Source organism: Bidens hawaiensis, unplaced genomic scaffold (assembly GCF_021521415.1).
Source record: "Bidens hawaiensis isolate Kalapana, Puna unplaced genomic scaffold, B.hawaiensis_p1.1 tig00006555_1, whole genome shotgun sequence".
NCBI lineage: Eukaryota > Viridiplantae > Streptophyta > Magnoliopsida > Asterales > Asteraceae > Bidens > Bidens hawaiensis.
This window is the reverse complement of record NW_027491442.1, coordinates 686,800-695,285: the sequence shown is the minus strand read 5'-3', so window position 1 is coordinate 695,285 and position 8,486 is coordinate 686,800.

Here is an 8,486-nt window from a genome sequence, read left to right as displayed (position 1 = left end):
TAAAAAAAGTATTACTTTTTTGGGACAGTTTTGATATATTATTCGGAATTTGATTTAATATTATACTTACTCGAAATGAAATGATGACATCTAATATACGCGGCGTCAAATTGATAACATCTTTACTTTTTCCTTATACCGTATACGAGATTTGGAATGCACTGAGAAAGAAAGTTTTATAATAGTTACAATATTAAGCATATTTGATAAAATAGTTAAATACAAATTTTTAAGCTAAAATAGTATATTTTGTGTCTTCCTCCTTTGATGGGGTGGTAAGATGGTTAAGGTATGAAATATCAGGTTATGTGAAATTCAATAGAGTACAACAATTTAGTCGTTAAAAAAAAGTAGCTTTAATATTAATATTTTATCGTGTAAAACTAATGTCCTAGTAGTTATATTATAAATTTATATTTAAAATTTGTCCTAAAATTTTGATAATTTTGAAGTATCAATCAAAATAATGATTTGAATTTTTAAATGATGTTTTCTAATATATATATTTGGAATATAACACTATTTAAAGGTTTATCTATGTGGTAAAGCCTCTTGTATTTTACGAAAAAACAACCAGGGCATAGGTTTGTGAGTCGTCATTCGAAAAAAAATTAGAGGTTTAATGAATTGTCTAGAAAGTATTTTATTTATTGTTTTATGATACATCCTAAATTTTAATGTATTTGTATTTGTTGTTGGTTGATGAATAAATTTCCCACTTAATTTGTTTTATGTGAATAGTAACCAAGTTATATTATATTTAATGTTTTTTTATGGAATTAATGTTTGATTTGTTTCTTCGTATTTTCAATCAGACGTTTTTTAAATTTGATTTTTCAAAACTAATGATTTAGTCTCGGTGTATCCATGTATAGATCTTTTGTATAAAAATGGTATATGTTAATTGGATCTATAACCAATAAGGTTTGTAACTTCTAATTATATCTCTTTTGTATAAACAAATGTTGTTTCAAAACTAATTCATGAAATATCGACTGTTGGGGGTTCTAATTAAACACGGGACCTTATGTTCATCATGTTCATCTAGATCAAATTTGTAATCATACCTGCCACAAAGAGTTCAAAATATTAGTTAACCGAGCGAATAAGAGCTAAAAAAAGGAACCCTTGAGAGGGAAAAGACATACGTTAATTCATCCCGGCTGATACGTCGGTATTAGCTATGAGAACTATTCTTCTCTCATCTGAACCCATGCTCAAAATCCGGGCATAGCAATTTGGCATGCACTCTGCAATGAACCCGACACCTGTTTTTGGAACCATACCGAATGATTTATCAATATTGCGATATTACCCTTATTTGTAGAGTCGATTACAAGGTTGTCACTGACCTTGAAAAGCTTCAGAAAGAAGTATTCCCATAAAATTAAAACATAACATATTAACCTAACCATATGATACCAGTATCACATGCATTTAACAATAATACATAAAATGCACAAAAGGATAATAAATTGGAATAAAGAGTTGTAGCCTTACTTGTGAACAACACAATATATATTCCATTTTGTGCTAGGTCTCTCATTTTTCTCCAATGAATGCAGCTGCATATTTAAGGAAGATAATTAGTAAACAAGTTTAATTTAAAATTCACCAAAAATGTTGCAATAAAAATATTGGTATAATTAAGAGTTTATGAGCTACCTCCACACGGTAGCCAACATATGAAGCACACATTGCATGAAAATAAGTATCGCACTTCCAACACTGTAAGTAAGAACTATGAACCTGATGGTGTAGGGCCAATATTATATATTGTTTTTAAGATTGCATATGTTGTTTTATTTTGCTTTAGAAGGTGTAGTACGTATTCGGTACGTTTATTTTGTAGGTTTATTATGTAAAGTTTGGAGAAATGAGAACCCTATATAAAAGGCATTTTACTCATTTCTCCATAACTCTTTCACAACTTTAAAACCCACTTTGAAAATAAAATTTTCTCTCTCTATCTTCTAGAAAATAAACTAAACAAAACTAAGATCCGAGATCCGAGTGTCGTTGGTGATTTCCGCTAACCAACAACACGGATTGATCCGAGTCAAGTCTTGAGATCCATCTAGAGGACCTACAAGTGGTATCAGAGCTTTCGGCTCGACTTTTTGTGATTTTCAGGTCAAACTTTTCGGGTTTTGATCTTAGTTTTTTTTGGATTTGAGGTTGATTTCGTGTTACTCATCTTTTTTGGAGTCCCTTACACCTTAGAAACACATGAGAATCACCAAATCTAAGTTTTTAGTGGTTTAGGTTTCTTTGTGTCTAAGCTCAGATTCGGCTTAAAAACTCAGATCTAGGCCGATTTATTTATTTTTAGACTAAAGTCTGTTTGACTTTTTGGAAGTTTGGGTGTTATATTCTAAAAAAAAAAAAATTCGCATCGGGTACTGTAGCAGTCGCTTCCGGGTACTGTAGCAGTCACATCGCCTAGGTACTGTAGCATTTCTCATTGGCAACTGTAGCAAATTCGCGCGAAAAAAAAGATTTTGCATGCACCGTAGCGACTCGACACTGTAGCAACTCGGTACTGTAGCAACTCATGCGAAAAAAGGGTTTTCGCATGCACTGTAGCGACTCGGCACTGTAGCAACTCGGTACTGTAGCAAAACAAAAAAAAACACAATTTTTTTTCTCTTTCTCTACAAAAAATAATAATAATAATAATAATAAAAATAAAAATAAAAAAATCCTATCAAGTTAAAAAAAAATGTCATACGAACCTAAACTTAGAGGAAATCTGGATATGGGAGAAAGCCAAAAGACAATGTTAAAAGGAGAATTCGACATGTTTGCATATATTAAAGGAGAATCAGTTGCCTCTCTAATCAACAGATTTGAGTCGCTCGTCATCAAAATGAGTAGTGCCGGTATCATCAATGGTTTGTTTGAGATCAATATGAAGCTATTGAATTCATTGCCTTACTCATGGTACGTCAATGTTGTTACCATAAAGAGAACCACAAACCTGTATACCATAACACTCTCAGAGTTGGCTTCTACCATCAAGTCTTTTGAAATAATGGAAGATAAGCTCCAAATGAACAATCAGTCCAAAGAAAATAAAGTTGGGACAAATAATAAAGTTGGGACAAGTGCTGCCGGTAAAAGCAGTCATGCATGTCTTATCATTCCCGACACATCACCAGCTGATGAGGTAAATCACAATCTTTGTTCTCATGCATGCATCAACACACATACTATAGATATCATCAAGACGAAGTTTTGAAAGAAAATGCAAAACTTCGTCTGTTAAATGCTGAATATGTAAAAGCTGACAAGATCCACGTTGAAAAAATTAAAACTCACCATAATGATATAGCAAATCTTAAACTTAAGATTTTTATAAAGGAGCATGGTGTTATCTATTATAAAAATATAATTTCTGAACTAAAAGAGGAAATTGAGAATTTGAAACTTGAAGCTTCTGACAAAAGGGAAAAGGAAAAGAAAGTTGAAAGATTTGAAGTATCATCTGAGAAATTGGATGATCTTATTGGAGCCTAGAGAAGTACTAAAGTTAAAGCGGGGCTAGGATATGATTATTCAACGGCACCTCCACCGATGAATGATAATTACACTAGCTTGCCCCACTTTAGCTATAATACTTTTCCAGACGAGGAAATGGAATACGGGGTTGGTAGAATACCAAAGCCTGTGAAATTTGTTCCTGCTGCCTCTCAAACTGCTGCTCCAGTCCCATCATCTGATAAATCTGACATCAATGTGTCTTGTGTAGCAGGTGATGTAAATGGTGGTTGTAAGATCCCAAATCCCGGGAATCCTACAGTTGGTAATCACGTCCACAAATTCACAAAAATTTAAAACCAATCGATTTGTTTTATTTAAAACAAGTTCAGAGTAAATAACAGCGGAAAAAGTGTAAGTATTTAAATATCCCAAACACGGGTACAGGTGTCCAAAATCAAATGTAAATAAAATATTTGTTTTATTTGAATTCCTCGACCAGAAATGCCTTCAACCTCCCGAGTAGCATCCAGCACGTCCAAGCGGTAGCATCCACTTCTTAACCTGAAAGTCAATCTAACATACACACAAAGTCAGCTTGAGCTGAGTGAGTTCAAGTTTTCATAAACGACATTCATTAAAAATTTAAATTCCATAAGTATGAAATGTAGTGGAAAATCATGAGACCATAAAATCATAAATAGCCTTTCTTAACCAATCATAAGTGAATAAAACATTAAACATCTTTTCACACAGTACGGGCCTCCTCACCCCGGGTCTTCCCCGAGTAATATATTTGACCCGGCCGCGGTTTAACAAAACCGTTAAAATCATGCAACACGAGCCTCCTCACCCCGGGTCATCCCCAAGTAATATATTTGACTCGGTCACAGTTTAATAAAACAAAATCACGCAACACGAGCCTCCTCACCCCGGGTCATCCCCAAGTAATATATTTGACTCGGTCGCGGTTTAACATCCAAACACGTGATACGGGCCTCCTCACCCCGGGTCTTCCCCAAGTAATATATTTGACCCGACCACGGTTCATACATCCAAGCACGTGATACGGGCCTCCTCACCCCGGGTCTTCCCTAAGTAATATATTTGACCCGATCACGGCTCAACATCAGGGTCGAGTAAACGTACAACCCAAACACGTAACATCAGTGCATGCAAACACAAAGTAGGCATACACAACATCAGTAGTCGAAACGACTACAACATCGTCAAATATAGGCCAAGCAATAATGTATATACACATATATATATATATATTTAACATCCCAAGGCCTACCATATCTAGCAAGCCTATATAAATTCGTTTAAAAACATTTCAAGAGTTTAAATATCAAAACGGGATTATAAAACATTCCAAGAGTTTAAATATAAAAACTGGATTCTAAAACATTCCAAGAGTTTAAAATATAATACGGGACACGAACAGTTAGGCCATCATCAACACTAAGTATTCGTACTTAGACATCTATATACATCCATATGTTTATATCCCTATAAATACCGTCCCAATAATAACATCAGGGTCGAGCATACGTACAACCCAAACACGTAACATCTCATCCAAGTAATAACATCAGGGTCGAGCACACGTACAACCCAACACGTAACATCTCATCCAAGTAATAACATCAGGGTCGAGCACACGTACAACCCAACACGTAACATCTCATCCAAGTAATAACATCAGGGTCGAGCACACGTACAACCCAACACGTAACATCTCATCCAAGTAATAACATCAGGGTCGAGCACATGTACAACCCAACACGTAACCTCAGTGCATGCAAACATAAATAGGTCTACTCATATTCAATTACTGCCAAGTCCACTAACATCCTCGAGTCTAGACCATCAATAATGTATGTAACCTTAAGGACACAAGACCATGAACGAGTCTAAAATATCCTAAGGCATATAAAATAATTCAAATATAGCTTTCAAAATGCACCATCACGAGTGAGACCATGTAAAACTATTCAATTCCCTGTAACGAGTAAAATCGTTTAAAATTGTATTTCGGTATGTATGCTAGCCCAAAACTTAAAAGAGTAAAAAGGGCATCATGAACTCACCTGAATCAACTGAACACCTGCAATGAGCTAGGAAATCCCTAAGTGCACAATCACAAGCAAGGGCCTGTAAATTATACACAACGCGTTACTAAACTAGACTGTAAGAACACTCTAGCCTAATGGGCCGTTCAAGCCCAACAACTTGGCCCAAGGCCCAACACTTTGGCCCAAGGCCCAACCACTTTGGCCCAAGGCCCAACAAATTGGCCCAACACTTTGGCCCAAGGCCCAAAACTTTGGCCTAAGGCCCAACAACTTGGCCCAAGGCCCAACAACTTGGCCTAAGGCCCAACGATAATCAAATCAGGTCGAATGCGGGCGAAATAAACCTTAAAACCATTTTTTAAACGAATCAGCCCCGAATGGACCAAATTCCATTTTAAATCTTTTCATTCATCAAGATTATGTCACCCGAGTTGATAGGGTTGACGGTTCCTTTTTACAACTCTTACTTTAACGTTTAAACGAAAATTCACGCACCGCCGACTCGATTGACGAAGCACTACCCCAACAGCCCCGTGCATCAAAAATATAATTTTCCCACAGCCCTTAAACCCACATAGGGCTGTACAAACTGATTCGGTCGGTCATCCGATCATTTAACGCATCAAACTCAACAATTGCCAATCCTACACCCGATAAACCCTAGTTTTCGAACTAAAATCGATTGACCGACCTAAACACCTCCATTGGCCATGAAATTTTAGTATATTGTAAGTGACATACCTAAGAATATGACGGAGTACGGACTTCAATTATAACAGCCCCGAAATATGCGAGAAAGGGCAGCCACCGGTTAAGCCTAAAACGAACTTATTGATCAATACGAATATAACATGCAGATTTTAGCATGCAAAGATGTATTTTATTACATAGGAAAAACATGGAATTAAATTATTAAATTTTTACCAGTGTTACATAAATATCTTAAGTTTATAAAAATATTTTTATTATAATTTTCTAGTGGACACAAAAATCATAAAAATTCTTCTAACACAGAAAGGTATATGCAACTATTTCAGCTGCGCAACAAAATGGTTTTATTTTTATAAAATTCATTACCCAGCCAAATTAAACTATTCCAATTGGGTTTGGTTCCTAACTCAAAATATTAACTTCCAGAAGTGTAACTAACCAATTTAGACTTGTCGAAAAAAGGTTATGATGTCGGGAAGACGGACCAGAATCCGTCGTCCCGCATCAGGTTTGACACTCGATTTTATAAAATCATAAAATGTATTCAATCTCGTCCAAAAATTACGTATTATACCTTTCTGGAAACTAGACTCAAAGTAGAACATCATGGAATCAAGAATCGATCAAAAAAAGTGTATTAACATCACGTTACAGACCCTACAATAAACGTATACGAATCTGTCAGCAAGCTGTTATCATCAAAACTCAATCTTAACGACCAATAAGCGCGTTAATATGATCAATTAAGGTGTAAAAGACATTGGGAATCATAAAACCGACCTTGAATTGAAGTTTTCACGGTTGAAACTTGGCTAGGCAGAAGAAAAACGAGCAGGGGGGGTCCAGGTCCGACGGCTGCAAATAGGTTTAGGGTTTGAGTTTTCTTTTGTTTTATGATATAAAATAGTTACATCCAAGTCCCTCCAAATTGAAGTATGTAGCAACTTGGGTGGAAAGTTAAGTGAGAACGTTTACGAGGTTTGCAAGGAGCTCCCGGGAGAATGCCGGGTCAAGCCCGAAAGGTGTACATAACACTACAAGATTAAACCTTTTGTCGGAAATTAACGGGCGTTACAGTGGTTAATGTGGGAAGGTTAACCTGGGTTGTAAGCTAAAAAGAAAGTTAGAACCACGTTTTGAATCATGTGTGGATCTAACCAAAACTATTAACAATCCAGTTTGTAATAAAGTTTGTGAATCCATGCTGGGAAGTTTAAAGTCAGGGTCAAATTATGTATTTTGTGAAAATTCAAGTGATGATAGTTGTACAAACGTTTGCAATGAAAATGAATGTTCTTCTTCTGACTCAGATTATGAAACCGTTTGTGATGAAACTTTTGTTGAAAAATGTGTCAATGAAAGTAGGCCTGTTGAGGTGAACATATCAAGTTGTGAGACTGAGGATAATTCAAGTAAAAGCAAAGTTTTTGAAAATGAAAAGACAAGTACTTCGTGTAAATATGTTCCACCAAATAAACGATCATTTTCTCAAACAACCAATCAATTAAGAGATCCTCAGCCACACAACTTCTGTGACAACAACTACTATGGTCATTATCAACAAAATTTTGTTGATCCATATTACACAATGTGTTTTATAATCATGTTCCTTTCCAAGGATCACCTTTCCCATCGCACCTACCACATTATAGTTAAGATGAGTTCTATGGCACTCCTAGGAGAAAGTGCTGTTTTGTGTGTGGTCACTCTTCTCACCTTGTAAGACATTGCAAGCACTGGTTCAAGCAACAACTTGATATTCAAAGGCGGCTTAGTCAGTCCCCAAAAGGAGCTTTTAGTAGCCCTGATTCAAGGACTGATCAAGCTGATAGTGAACCCAGTGAAATGGACGTGAGATCCAAAGTAAATAAAGTAAAACACAAAAAGAAACCTTTTTGAAAAACCAAGAAGGATAAAATCAAAAAGGATCCTAAGACTGTAAAGTCTGAGGATTCACCAAAAATAGTTTCAAAAGCAAGAAAAGAGAAGTCCAAAATTGCCAAAACCAAGGAACAAGTTTTTGCCTGGATTCCTAAGGACTGCTCTTCATCAAGTGAGGCCTCAACAAGAAATAAATGGTTTTCAGGAAATAAAATTAAGTTTGGTTGATTTACGGTTGACCTTCCTGGGACAAAGGTATCCCGGCAACCCATGTCTATTTAAACGCTTAGTGCATGCAGGGTCAATCAAGGAGGACTATCAATAGATTAGGTACTT